The sequence below is a fragment of the Pipistrellus kuhlii genome, unplaced genomic scaffold (assembly GCF_014108245.1).
Source record: "Pipistrellus kuhlii isolate mPipKuh1 unplaced genomic scaffold, mPipKuh1.p scaffold_m20_p_28, whole genome shotgun sequence".
Classification (NCBI taxonomy): Eukaryota; Metazoa; Chordata; class Mammalia; order Chiroptera; family Vespertilionidae; genus Pipistrellus; species Pipistrellus kuhlii.
In genome coordinates, this window is record NW_023425527.1 from 774,249 (window position 1) to 789,334 (window position 15,086).

General features: G+C 50.2%; 1 pseudogene; it reads left to right on the forward strand.

Annotated features, from left to right (window-relative positions):
• The first annotated feature begins 6,794 nt into the window (after positions 1–6,794).
• Positions 6,795–8,918, forward strand: LOC118728053 (annotated as a pseudogene).
• Positions 8,919–15,086: the final 6,168 nt, after the last annotated feature.

The following is a 15,086-nucleotide window of genomic DNA, read 5'->3' on the forward strand; positions in this document are numbered from 1 at the left end:
GCTTCTTAAGCATTTTGAATACCCGTAAAGTCAAGAAGTTCAAATTTAGGAAAGTCTCATCTGCAGGACTTAGTTCCCCTGAGCTGTTGGCCACTTATGAATATTAATGAAAGACAGATGATAGATGCTTATTGCTCAGCTGACACTCATTGCTAAAACCCAAAGGGGTTAATATAAGAGCTAAAGGACTCAAGTATACTTTACTGGCATGTTGAAGAGAATAAAACTTTCAGGGTATAATCAAGATTTCTTATATATGAGAACTCAAGGACTCATGGGCAATGTCTGCATTAAAAAAAAAAAAAAAAAAAAAAAAAAGCTATCACCTTTGCTTACTGACCTTAAAAATAGCTTCTTTAGCCCCTAACTGAGGTAGACAATGGATGGGATAGTAGATGGAGCCCTGGATGAGGCTCCTGGAGACCCCGGTCCCAGCTCACCCACTAACTGGCTGTGTTACTTGGATGTCATAACATCTATCTAACCATTTGTAACCTAAGGGGATTGAACTAAAGACCTCAGAGGTCCTATTCTTTGTGTCTACAGTTTCAAGAGGAATGAAAGGGCATGGATAGCAAGCACATTTCAAGACTTGTTTAAGATCTCTTCACTTTTAAAATTTTGATAGTGGAACCACTGATAAAATTAGAGTGAGTAAACGGATCCTCCAGATGTTCTTTGTTTGGACTTAACCATTATTAATGTTTTGCCATATTTGCTCATCTGTATTTTTTCTGAAACATTTTAAAGTAGGTGCAGACATGACTTCTCACCCAAGGCTTCAACCTGCTTTTCTGAAGAATAAAATCTTTTCTTACGTCAACATAATACCATTAGAAAGCTTAACAAAATGGTAATGAACAGTAATCCTATCTAATAAAAGAGTAATATGCAAATTAGCCATCATTCTGCTATACCCATAAGCCACGCCCACCAGCCAATCAGGAGCAAGTATACAAATTAACCAAGATGGCTATGGCCATGGAGCGAGCAGGAGGCTTGGGTTTCCCTGGCAATGGAGGAAAGCCAAGCTTTCTGCCTGCCCTTGCCAGCCTACGCCTCCACTCAAGGCTTCAAAGTTTCAATTATAGAAGAATTATCTAAAAATGGCAGCAGCCACGGAGCTGGAGAGAGCTGGGTTTCGCCGGCGATGGAGGATCTGCTCAAGACAACAAAGTTTCAATTATAGAAGATAAATAAATCCTAGATACCAGGGCCTCCGCTTGGGTTGCCAGGGGGCATGGCCAGCCCGAAAACCACCACAGGCCCCTCACCCAGGACGCCCCATGCCCCAAGGGAACCCCCACCCTGATCTGGGACACCCTTCAGGCAAACCAGCTGCCCCCAACCTGTGCACTAGGCCTCTATCCTATCTAATAAAATAGTAATATGCAAATTGACCATCACTTCAACACACAAGATGGCTGACTCCATGTGGACACAAGATGGCCGCCACAAGATGACCAGCAGGGGAGGGACCAGGCCTGCAAGGGAGGGCAGTTGTGGGCAGTCAGGCCAGCAGGGGAGGGCAGTTGGGAGGGACCAGGCCTGCAAGGAAGGACAGTTGGGGGTTATCAAGTCTGCAGGCGAGGGCAGTTAGGGCTGACCGGACCAGCAGAGGAAGGAAGTTGGGGGCAACTGGGCCTGCAGGGAAGGGCAGTTGTGTGTGGGGGGGGACCCAAGCCTGCAGGGGAGGGCAGTTAGTGGTGACCAGGCCTGCAGGGGAGGGCAGGGCAATCAGACTGGCAGGAGAGCAGTTACACATCAATCAGGGTGACAGGGGAGTGGTTAGGGGATAATCAGGCTGTCAGGCAGAAGCAGTTAGGGGCAATCAGGAAGGCAGGCAGGTGAGCAGTTGGGAGCCAGCAGTTTTGGATTGTGTGAGGGATGTCTGACTGCCCATTTAGGTACAATCCCAGAAACGGGCAGTCAGACATCCCTCCAGGGGTCCCAGATTGGAGAGGGTACAGGCTGGGCTGAGGGACTCGTCCCTTCCCACAAGCACAAATTTCTGTGCACTGAGCCTCTAGTTATATAATATCACCTAATAACCAGTTCATATTAAAGTTTCCCATAGTCCCCTGAACAGGCTCTCCACATCTTCCTGCTGCAGGCCTGTCCCTGGAGCTGACCCCTGTTAACCACGTCAGTTTTTAGTGCTTCTGGTGATCACCTTCACACAAATAATCCCCACTTATACCAACATACTTGTTTTACCAACTGCAGTCATTGTCTCTTGGCTTTCTGCTAAGGTAGAAGAGTATTTAGCTAATTTAGATTATCTCTTCTATTCTAGTTCCTCTGTGTAATAATACTTATTGAGGTTCTGTTTTGGGTTGAATTGTGTTGCCCCCAAAAGATACGCTGAAGTTCTAATTGAATGTGATCTTATTTGGCAATAGGGTCTTTGCAGATATAATTAAGTTAAGATGAGGTCACATTGGATTAGCCTGGGCCCTAATCCAGTGACTAGAGTCCTTAGAAAGAGAAAAATATTTGGAAACACACAAAGATGGAAGACAGCCACTTGAAGACAGAGGCAGAGATTGGAGTCATCTCCAGTCATCTCCCTTTATCCATGAGATATGTTCTCAGATCCCTTGTGAATGCCTGAACCGAGAATAATATCAAACCCTCTCTGTGCTATGTTTTTTTCCTATACATCCAGACCTATGCAAAATTTAGCTTGTAAATTAGGCACACTAAGAGATGAACAACAGCTACTAAAAATAAACAACAGCTACTAAAAATAAACAACAATACTATATAATAAAAGCCCAGCAACCGAAACAGCGAAACTACCAGCCCCTTGCCTATTGGGGGTATGGCTTGCCCAGTCCAGCCCTGCCTCCAGAGCGGACCCCCACCCAGATCAGGGGTGTGGCTGGCCTGCAAACCCCTCGTGGCCCCTCACTTAGGCTGGCCCCACCACCCAGCAGTGACCCCCATCCCAATTGGGGGTATGGCTCCTGACCTAGGCCAGCCATGCCCCCTCCCCCCACAGTTGGGACCCTCACCCCAACCTTCTCGCTCCAGCCAGCCCTACCCCCCAGCAAAGACCCTCCCGCCACCCGCTGATCCAGGGCCCCCATCAGGGCAGGCCAGCCGGCCCCGACCTGTGCACCAGGCCTCTATCCTATATAATAAAAGGGTAATGTGCAAATTCACCTTAATGGCGGAACGATCATACAACCATTGGACCAGTCACTATGAGGCACACTGACCACCTCTCCGTCCCTTTCCCCAGCCGCAGGCTCCAATTGTCTGATGACGAACAGGGAACTGGGGTTGGGTGTTGGGGATGCAGGCAGTGCCAGGCCAAGGCCCCAACCTCACCGGTCACCTCACACACAGAGTGCGTGCGACCCACGGTGGAGGTGGGGCCGGCCAGCGGGTGCGAACAGCCAACCTTTCAGTCCCTTCCCATGGCTATCAGGCACCGATCACCCAATGGTGAACGGGAAGTGGGGGGATGGGTGCAGTAGGGGGTGGGGCTGGCTGTGGGCAGCTAGGAAAGATGGTCCTGATGGCAGACCAGGCCTAGGGACTTAGCCATGCATGAATTTCGTGTGCCAGGCCTCTAGTTATACTATAATAAAAGTGACATGAATGTGGCATTATTAAATAAAATAAAGGTTACCTGAACACAAGCACTGTGATACCGAGACAGTGGACCTGACAACATGGATTCCAGACTTCTGGCCTCCAGAACTCCGAAGGAATAAATTACTGTTGTTTTGAGCCACTCGATTTGTGACAGTTGGTTATGGCAGTCCTCGGGAGCTGGTATGGTTCCTCTGGAGCATTGCTCTGAGGGAAAAACTCAGTTTTCTACCTTCCCCTATAGGAATAATCCAGTCTTCCCTGCTGTGTGTTTCTCCCCCATGAGTCTCCTTTACTACTCACATATTATACAACACTTTCCTTGCAGTCACCAGATGTGTGGGGATTTCCCCCCACAACAAGCAAATTTCTGTGACACCAGCTGGGTATCCTACAATTTAATTCAGTTCTGACAGTATTTATCCAGAAATCCTGCAGAATAGGGGCTCAGCCCCATAAACTGCTTCCCTCCCCAGATACGCAAAGACACACTGTAGATGCACTTGGAAGCCAAGGGCATCGCTGGTGCTTCTGACCTGCAGGCTATCGGTCAGGGGTCCCAATGAACCCCAACCTAGGTTCAGTTAATTTGCTGTAGAGGCTCACAGCACTCAGTTAATATGTTTTCACTGCTGTAGAGTATTCTACTGTAAGACTAGACAGATATAAGGTGGTATTTAAGGGCATGGTCCTGGGGCTAGATTACTAGGGTTCAAACTCTAGCTCTGCCACTTACTGCTAGTTCTGCAATGTTGGGCATATTACTTAAGCGATCTCTGCCTCAGTTTCCTCATATCCAAAATAGGCCTAATGATAGCTAATGAAGATTGAATAATTTGGTATCCATAAAGCATGTAAAACATGCTCGGTAAATCGTGTATGCTGTTCAGGAGCCAGCTATCATTGTTATATATTTCCTAGAGCAGTGGCTGCCAGTCTTTCAGACCTCACAGACCACCAGTGGTTCATGGACCACCGGTTGGTGACCGCTGCTCCAAAGGTTTCCTTAAACCAGTGGTTGCCAACCTTTTGGACCTCATGGACCATGGGTTGGTGACTGCTACACTAGAGGCTCAGTGCAGGAATCATGCACAGGTGGGGTCTGGTTGGCCCGTCCCAATGGGGGCTGATTAAATGTGACCTTATTTGGCAAAAAGCTCTGCATGTATTATTTAGTCTCATGCTGCTGACCAGGGCCTCCTCCAGGGCTGCCATGTGAGGTGGCGTGGCCTGCACATTGCGCAGACTACAATGCGACAGCGCCCACTGGAGTTGTGTGGTGGAGTGGCCCTGGCCTGCTAAGTAAGAGCTGAGAGAAAGATGCTCTCTACCTATCTGACAGGCTCAGAGGGGTGGACTCCTACCCGCTGCAGGCCTTTCTGCTCTGGATTTATAGACCTCTCGTAAGGTCATGGGTCTTCATATTTTAAAAGGCTATTGGCACGAGAGCCCTCCCACCTACACAAACATTTGTTTAGGGAGGGAGAGCTCAGCATGGGCCCCGCGGGCTGACACCAGCCATGTAAGGGCACCGACTCGGCTGCTGCTCGTGGCTTTCCCCGTGGCCACCGCAGACTTATTGAGCAATATATTATGAGTGCGCCTCACTCTGATGATGTGTTATGGATAAATCATTAAGGCGGCAGCTCACTGCGGTGATGTATTGGTGTAATAGATCATCAGAGTGAAGTCTTCTGCCGACATACGGGCTGGCTCAAAGGGTGGTGTCATTCAGGGAAGAATTAGCCCAGCAGCAGATCTGGCTTAATTACAGGATAAAAGGCCCGTGAATGATAGGCTGAAGGCTGCGGCACCAGCATTTTGATTCCCGATGTAAAAATATAATTGGGCTTCCTGAGAGAATTTTTGATTATTTCCAAACAGACTTCTGCTTCATCCCAACAGCACAGCCTGCCACGTGGCTGCGGGGCCATCTTATATCGGGGAGGATCTCCAGGCCCTGCCCACATCGGAATCATTGTCCTCCTTTCAATCTGTAGGTCACAGAACGAGCTAAAGGAGATAAAAATCCAGGAGGCCTGCCTTTAAGGTCTTCAGAATAATGTCCTTAGCAGCCAGACCATCAGAATGGAGTGATTTATTCAAATCATCATCAACCGGGGCTGTGGTTCTCGTCTAGGTCCGAGTGCATGTGCTGAGAAGACGGGCAGTCTGGTGAACATGTGTGCGTGTGTCTGAGGACATCAGCATCTTAGGGACAATACCCATCGTCCTGTTTATCAGACACTTAACACGGTGCTAAAGGCTCTGCATGTATTATTTAGCCTCATTGAATCCATACGACAGCATTGCGAGACGGGCATTATTATTATTATTGTTGTCATTTTCCAGCTGAGAGAACCAGCCAGGAGCTGGCATTATTGGCCAGGTTGTACCGCCGCTCTTGGCAGGGCCAGTGAGCCTGATGCTGGGGTGACTCTTACAATCCTCCCTTCCCCCTTCTTTGGAGGACCCTAACCCAGCTCCTGTGAACTGCAGACCTCGGTGGACACAGTTAAAGATATGTTTGCTGAAAAATCTATTATTTTTGTCTCAAGACACATACAACAAATTTCAAATATTACCAGACTCCCAATTTGGCCTGTGTCGATTACTTCTTGAGAAACTGATAGGATGAGACTTCCTAGCAATGGCAGGCGAAACTCTTTGGACCAACTCTCCTACTGGAAATAATTTTGAAAACAGCATACAGTATTTTTTCGAAATCTTCTTAAATAGTATGAAATTGCTGACAGGACAGTAAGAAATGACTAGGTCAACAGGGGAAAGAATAGGAACCAGAGAGGGGAATGAACAGAGGCTGCTTTTGCCCTGAAGGCTGCTGATCCCATGCTGCTCAGCCCGCTGGGAAGGGAAGGCAGAACGGAAGCCAGGAGCCTGCCCAGAGGCCTCACGACAGTCAGCTGGGCCCAGGGCTACATCCTCAGAAGAGGGTGGCCGGGAAGCAGAGCAGCCTTCCTGCAGGATTACCGCCCAGCTTCTCATTACCCAGCCTGTCCTGGTGCAGGAGACCTCAGGCCTGGGACTTGGTTGAGGGTGGGCCCGGACTGGTAGGGCTCCATGAGGGAAGCAGATCTGTGGGCACAGGTGCTTTTACATTAGGCCTCACATTATCCCCATACATTGAAAACAAACCAACAAACGCAAAACACCTGAGTGATAGTCAACACTAACCAGGCACACAAGGAAACCCACTCCAGGAGTGAAAACCAGCAAAAGCAGGCAACAGAACTGGATCCACAGAGACTTTAGATATTGAAACCATCAGACCACAAACAATAAATGGCATTTCTTCCTTATTATGTTTAAATTAAAAAAACAAAACAAACAAACAAAAAAACTTGTTGCTATCTGCAGAGAACAGAAAATAAAAAAGAAGCTGTTTTTCATCCATTCTCATTGGTTGTCCTGCTAAAAAGCCTGGGATCCAGCCATACCTCACTGGACCCCACGGCCATCTTTAGGGCATTTCCCAAGCAGAAGGAAACCCATGCCAATCCATCATCAAAAGCACCTGCAAAGATTCCCAAGAGGGAAGACAGAAGAAGCAAGAGAGTGGCTGAGTTCCCCGAGGGCCCATGTTGTGCCCACTGGCATCGGGCGAGCCCGAGCAGAACTCTTTGAGAAGCAGATCGTCCCACATGGTGGCCACACAGACTCTGCTCAGCCCCAGGGTTCCCTCCCATTGTGGTGAATGATGGCATGGAGTGGGAGCGAGCCCTCTGCCCCTTACACTGCCCTCAGGCGCTCAGCTGGAAAAGTCAGCCTGGCGCAGCTTGTGCCTGCGGGAGAGAAGGCGAGTGGACATACCAGGATTTAGCATCTTCATACCCAACAGGCACCTGAACCAACCACAGCTCCGTAAGGCAGACCAGGACTCTTCTCCTGGAGCCTGTGCGGCTCTGCTTAGGACAACCTACTCCCACTTGACCTGCATCTCCTCCCCAGAGGCCAGAAGAAGCTCCAAACACCCAAGCCCCACCTGGCTCTATGATGAAACCAGTGATGGGAAAGAGGCCCAAGTTAGCGCAGCTGATTTGGAAGCCATTACCCCATCCCCCCTGAGGGAGATGGTGAGCCTAGTCCAGCCCCTGAGGGTCTGTGCACAGCCTTCGAGTCAGAAGGTGACCAGACACAACACCCACATCACAGAAAAGCTGGCCAAAGCCTGCAATGTTCAGGGAGACAAGTGGAGGATCCATGGCTATGCCAAGGCCATCAATGCCCTTAAGAGCTTCTACAAGCCCGTCCCCTCCTACCAGGAAGCCTAGGGTACCCCTGGGATTGGGAAATGGATGGCCGAGAAGACTGTAGCGATCCTAGAAAGTGGATAGCATGCCTGTCTTGAAACTCTTCTCTAATATTTGTGGAGCTGGAACCAAAACTGTCCAGATGTGGTACATCAGGGTTTCCAGAGCTTAGAAGACATTCATTTACAACCGGGCCTCCCTGACTACCCAGCAGGCCATCGGCCTGAAGCATTACCATGACTTTCTGAAATGCATGCCCAGGGAGGAGGCTACCGAGATTGAGCAGTCACCCTGGGAATCAGCTCAGGTCTTCAACCCTGGGCGTTCCTACCGATGGAGAAAAGCAGCCTGTGGTGATGTGGATGAGTGGCTCACTCACCCAGATGGCTGGTCTCACCAGGGCATCCTCAGCAGCCTCCTGGGCAGCCTGTGACAGCGAGGGCTCCTGCCCCACGACATGGTGAGCCAGGAGGAGAACAGTCAGCAGCCGAAGTACCTGGGTGTGTGCCAGCTCCCAGGACCAGGGCTGGGTTATTCCTGGGACGGCACTGATGACTAGACATCATCGTTGTGCCCTACAGCGAGTTTGCATGTGCCCTGCTCTACTTCACTGGCTCTGCCCACTTCGACCTGCTCCGTGCGGGCTCTGGCCAAAACCGAGGGCCTGAGCTTGCCCTCAGCACAGCTGTGGTGCAGACACCCGAGATCTCAAGGTGGGGTGGGGCCTGGCCGAGTACTTCCTACTCCCACTGAGAAGGATGTCTTCAGGGTCCTAGGCCTCCCCTTCTGAGAACCAGCTGAGTGGGACTGCTGACCTGATCCATGGGGTGGAGGGGGCACCCACTGGACCAGCTGCCCTACCTGGCCATCCGGTACTCACCACCTCAATCACCAGCTCTCTGGGCCGGAGGAAAAGGGCCAGCCTGGCTCCCAGGGTCTGCCCTGCTCTGCCCCTACAAGAGCAGACTGCTCTCCCTTCTCCTACACAGCCGCTCTTGGTAGAGGTTTGCACGTGGCTCATTGCCCTGCTCTAAGCAGGAACAGGTGGCCTGTATAAAGCTAGCTTCCTGTGCTGAAGGCCCAGGCATCCCCTTTCTCTACCCTGATGAGGATCTAGCTGCTGGGAGTGGGATGGGGCAGCAGGGGGAGAGGCAAGCAGCTCTGGCCCAGCATTACCCAAGATCCTTTGGAGCAGGAGAACGAATTGCTTCGTGTATTCCCTCTAATCCACCCCACTTCCTGTGCAGCTGGCTGTGTCGGGAGCGGGTGCCTCAGGCTCCGTGAGGACAGCAGTGGAAGACCCAGGGGCCTAGTGAAGTGCATTTCACATTCAGCCTGCGTGGGGACTGTGAGCTGCCGTAGCCTCTGCCTGCCTTCTTCCGCCACATGGGCATGGAGAGGGCAGCTGAATGGCGCCCGGAAGTGCAGGTTAACTGCTCTTCCTATGGGCCAGGCCTAAGTCCGCTCCTGAACTCAGAAGGACACCTGCGGATGTTAAAAGGGAGATTCGTGAAGTCAGGCATTTAGGGGTGCCTGCTTACCCCTCAGCATCTCCCGTGGGCCCTGCCCTAGAACAGGCTATCTGGGAACATGAGCAGAAGTGGGAAAGACCAGCCCGGTTGGCGTGGCTCAGTAATTGAGCATAGACCTATGAACATGGAGGTCACGGTTCGATTCCTAGTCAGGGCACATGCCCGGGTTTGCCGGCTATACCCCAGTGTGGGGCATGTAGGAGGCAGCCGATCAATGATTCTCTCTCATCATTGATGTTCCTATCTCTCTGTCCCTCTCCCTTCCTCTCTGAAATCAATAAAAACATTTTTTTTTTAAAGAAGCTATTACAGGATAAATATGCAGCTATCTAGCCACCGTTCTCCCCTTCCATCCCATCCTCCTGTCCCCAAAAGAAGAGAGGAATTCTGGGCAGCAGCATTTCTTGTGGAAATCTCATTTATCTTGGTGGTAGGCAAGCTAGGAAATACATTGTTCTAGCTGCAATGTGTTTATTTTCCACAAAGCAGGTTAGTCATAGCATTTCCTTTTGGCTTTTATTTGTGAATTTATAAAGTTCTAATTTGAATTTTATTATTCACATGGAAGCAAGAACTACTTTTAGACAAACTGACTAAAATATCTTAAAAATAGACAACAGGCAATATACCACACCCCTATCCTGCAAAAGCGTGGGGATAAATTAAAACTCCCATTTTAAAATTATAAATTTAATATGTAGGTCTTAAAATCTAAAATGTAAGGGCCTACGATGCTATGATGTATAGATGCCATTTTAAAAATTCTTCTGATACTGGAGTATAAGGTCATAGTTAAAAACAGGCTCTCCCTCAAACAGACCGGGTTGGGGTTCGAGCTCCAACACTTACAACATGTTGTAATCTCAGGCAAATCATGTAACTTCTCAGAGCCTCCACTTGCTCATCTGCAGAATGGGAATAAGAATAGCACTGCACCTGCTTCAAGGGGTTGTTTGAGTCAACAGAGATCCTGAGTAGAGAGAGCTTTGCATTCATCTGACCCATGAAATTTGCTTACTGTGACTTTAGCTTCTTAGAACAGCATTACAGCATTCAGAGGACGTTGGCATCTGTGTTTTGCTTGCACTTAAATACAGGAAGGCTTTATGCAAAGAGTTTGATTCCCTAGGTGTAACTAGTCAGAAAAACTCTCTTCTCGAGAAAAGTCACTGAGACTTGGTTTCTAAGGACTGACCCCCGGCTGCTGGGACTCGGCCATACACAGCAAGCCTTGGCATAAAGAAGCCACTTATTTTGACCTCCGAAATCAAGGCCATCTCCTTGTGAAGGGTAGAAATCGAGGTGAGAAAAGATTGATAATCCTGCATTGCAGACTTTATTAAAGATGTCCAGATTACAAATTGAGCTGTCTGTCAATCAGTCAGCCCGTTTCCTGCATTTTTCTCTGTCATCCGCTAAAAATATTCCTGTGCAACGCTGAGCCCCTGTAGCCATCATAAATGCTAATCTCTCTTCCTTCCCTTTTTGAAGGACGAGCTTGGCCATGGTCCCTAGTAGAGGTACCTGGATTTGTCCTTGTCTTGCCATTATTTAAAGATTTCTCAAGTCAGATGACTTCAAGTGAGGAAAAAGGGCATATGAGTGGAAGTCACCAGTGAGGTGTTGTTCAGGCTGAATTCCTCTTTCTTTGGGTCATTTTCTTGAACCCTGGTGAGAAGGGACAGGTTGGAAAGAGCCAAACTGAAGATCCTATAGAATAAAGAGCTAATATGCTAATTAGACCGAACAATGGAATGACCATCCAGACAAAGCCGGGGCTGTGAGGGCTGAGCTCCTTGCACAAATTTCATGCATTGGGCCTCTAGCAGATCAATAAAAGGCTTCACTGATGATTGGTAGTTGCTATACAATTGTTAAGAGTTCCCTGCGTCAAGGAACCAAGTCAGCATCCTTGGAGTGTCTTAGTGTCCCTGCCTGAGCTTGGGGTGCCTTTCCAGGTTGGGTTCCTTGGAAAAGACTGTGAGATGGAGAGTTGCATGCAAAACTTTAATTAGGAGTGGAAAGGGGCAAGGAAAGTAGGACTGAGAGGAGAGAGATGTTCCCTAATGTGGTTGCCATAGAGACCTCAGCTAATTGTGCAGGAGCTCTGCAAGTGGGATGGCCATGCCTAGTTGTCCCAAGGTGTATGAGCTGGGCCTTAGCATCCCCCATCAGCCAGTCATAGGCCAGAGCTGTCCCTGGGAGGGGATTTATCTTGGTTAAAGCGATGTCCAGTGAGGGATGAAGCGCTGAGCCAACAGCAAGCTGATAGTCTCAGCAGCTGGGGGACTGGTGAATGGCCCTGAAGAGTAGGAGCTTGGCGGACAGTATCCATGATAGGCCATCCTCTGAGCTGCTCAGATTCACTTGCTTCTCATAGTGAGTTTGCCCCATCTCTACTGGCTTCTCTAGGATTGTGGACTGTTTTCTAGGGAAACTGATAAGAGAAGGGCTAGTGGGACAAACTACAACTTCTGATCTCAAGACTCTGATAATGCCTATGCCCCTTCCCCATCACCTGAACTAGAGTCTTCTTACCCTGTTCTAGTGTTTCTGCTGGTCTAAGTGGCTTGTTTGGTGGGATGACCCAGACTCTCATTCCTGAGGCTTCTGACCTTTGGCTACCCTGCACTTTTCAAGCCATAGCTGCTATACTTGCCCATGTATTGTTAAAACTGGGTATGAAAACACCAAGAAATGCCCCCAGTGGAACCTCTGGGTGCCAAATGCGTTCTTCCCTGTCTCTGAGTACCAGCAACCATTGCTCATACTGACATGCACTGAGCTGACTCCTCCATGAACTTGGCTTGGATTTTCTCCTTCTCTGTCAGCTGGCCTCAAGGGACCCCTCATGCAGCCATAGGTGTGAGGAGAGGGCTGGGGTAACACTGGTGTGTGACATGGACGTCAGGACTAATTGTTTTTGAAGCTCACTTGTGCTGATCTTGAATGTACCACCCCCATCCTATGATGGATCTCTGCCGGTCCTGCCTGCCCTGTGACTGGGTGGACGTGACAAAAACCAGCTCATGATGGGAAGCTCTGGTTGCCTGGTTGTTTGGCATCACTTGGTCAGAAACTTCATTGGCACCAGGGTCCTGCAGCATCGGGGAGCTACTTTTCAACTGGTGTGTGGTTTTTTCCTGCAGATGTCAAGCCTGGCTTCAGAACCCCAGGGATCTCTGACACTCTCTGGGCCTTGCCAGAAACTCCATGTTGTGTCTTTTCCCACCACAGATACCTCTAATTCCATTGAGCCTGCTGGGTCATTCAGCTCAAATGAACTGAGACAGATGCGCAAGTTTTATGACCATTATAAGGAATTGAAGCATCTCACTTGCAAAATTCCCAGAGGGAGAATCTGATTGGCCTGCGTTGGGCCAGCTGTTCCCTCCAGGCCAATCAACTGTGGCCAGGAGGCTGGGTTTGGACTGGGCATTCACCTCTGGTGTGCCTGCTTCTGTTCTCTCCATTCCCTCCCCCTATGCTTATTGACATGGCTGCGTCATGCGGCCAGCAGGGGTGTGGGGACATGGAGAGGAAAGGGCCTTGAAGGCAGACAATCTGGGTTTGCAATGACTGTGATGGCCAGGGGGTCCCTTATCTCTGAGGCTGGCTCCTCACTTTAGCTAAGAGCGGTGAGGAGAAAGCGCCTTGTGGATGAAGAGTCCCAAGTACACACTTGGCAGGAAGGAGGTCTTCAACGCCCCTTGATCATGAAGCGCGAGCTCAGGTTTCTCGTTCAAGATCATGCCGCTGGGACATTCAGGTGTGGGGGCCTTAGAGTTGCCACAGCTCAGGCCATGCTACTACAGAAGCCATTGACAAACGCCTCCTCCTGGCCCTCCCCACTGGGCTGACGGGACCAGGCACGGCCCATGGAGCGCTGTCTCCACTAGGGGGGGCTCCTCCAATCTTCCTCTTGATCTTGCAGTTCAACCCCCAGGGCGCTTCCCCTACAGGCCTAGCCTTCCCACTCAGTCCCATCTCCCCTCGCCATGGGCCCCTCCACACACCCACTTGGATGTGCGCTAATGCCATTATCTTCCCGAAATTAAAATCAAGCCTCAACTTATAACGTTTCACGGAGAGGGAATTGGGGTTATATATTCCTGCGTTGAGCCGTATTCTATTTCAGTCATAGCATTTAATTATGATTGGTATGTTAGTGCCCACCGGAGCATAACAAATTGTCATTATGTTATTCTGCTGAGTCTAATTTAATTGGCAAGTTGTCACAAAAGCAATTATCCGTCATTTATTTTGTTGCCATAACCACATCTCGAAGAGCACCTGCTGTCTGCGAGGAGCCATGCGCCACAGTCTCTGGGCCCTGGCTCCGAGCCACTTCGCTGACACAAAGACATTGCTTCCCCTTCTGATTTAAAAATATGTTCTTCCTTTCCCCGCTGTGGTCTCAGGAAGCCTCCTGGGGGAGCCTCAAAGCGCCAAAGAAAACCCGCGGGCTGGGGAGTCGCCTGGGACCCCGAGGGAGACAGGGGGGTCAGCTCTGCTGTCGGTGTGAGTGGGAGGCGGCGGGAAGCGGGCCCCGCGGAGGGCCTGGGCCCCGCCTGGGTCAGGCTTTGCTCTCTCAGCTGTTTCAGCTGCCGCCTCCGTGATGGATTCATAAATATTTGTTGCTCTTTTCTCCTGAGGCACACGGCGCGCGTGCTGCCCGGGGAAGAGGCGGGATGGTTTGGCCATTTCACAGAAAGGGAACCCGAGGAGCTGGGGACCGAGGCCCACAGTCCCCAGGGGAGTCTGGGAAGAAGCCAGGACTGCAGTGACCATCTCCAGAGCTTTCTCCCTCCAGACAAGCATGTGCAAGCAGAACCCAGGTCCCAGACGGTGCCCCTGGTGCAGGAGGACATTGCTCAGGGCCCTAGTTCACACGGACACACCTGTGATGGGGGCTGGGGTAGGGAAAAGGAGGGCAGAGGGCAGGGGGCGGAGAGAGAAAAGGGAGGGAAGAGCCACCAGACTGCCTGCCCACATCAGAGAGGCTGAGACAGGAGCGGCCGCTTTGCCAGGAGCCTCTGATTCCAAAGTCTTTGGGAGGCCCTGTGAGCCCCCTCCTGCTTAGCCACCTCCCACCTCCCTGTGCGTGAATATCCCCCATCCACAGGATCAAGAAGACTCTGGTGAGTGAGGAAGCAGAGGCAAGCAAAGGGATTTTTTTTCCTCCTTCCCTGACTCGGGGAGACAGTCATTCCTCAGGGAAGATGTCGCCTGTAGGTCTGTCTTTGTCCTGCGGGCTGGAAGCAGGTGCAGAAATGACTAATCCCCTCCTGGCTTCCCCGATGCTCTCAGTGGCAGAGTCAACACAGGACTCGTTAAGAACAAAAACAAACCCCCAAACAACAACACGAGGCTGCAGAGGGAAGAGAGAGCCGGGCCTTTAAATCAAGCAGCTTCTCCCTCTGGGTCAGTCAGCTCTAATTCCCAGGCTCCCTATTTGGGGACATTGGAAAACTACCAGCTTCCTGAACGCAGGCAGATCATTGCTTGTGACTCTCTCTTTTTTTTTTTTTAAGAAATCTCTCATTGTAATTGCTGACTAAAAATAAACTAAGGGATGTGTCAGGTTCCTTCCTCCTGGACCAGCGTTATCCCAAGGGGATGCTCCTCATCACTGGGGAGAAGTCAATCTTGCCACCACAAAATGGTCAAGACCCCTTTG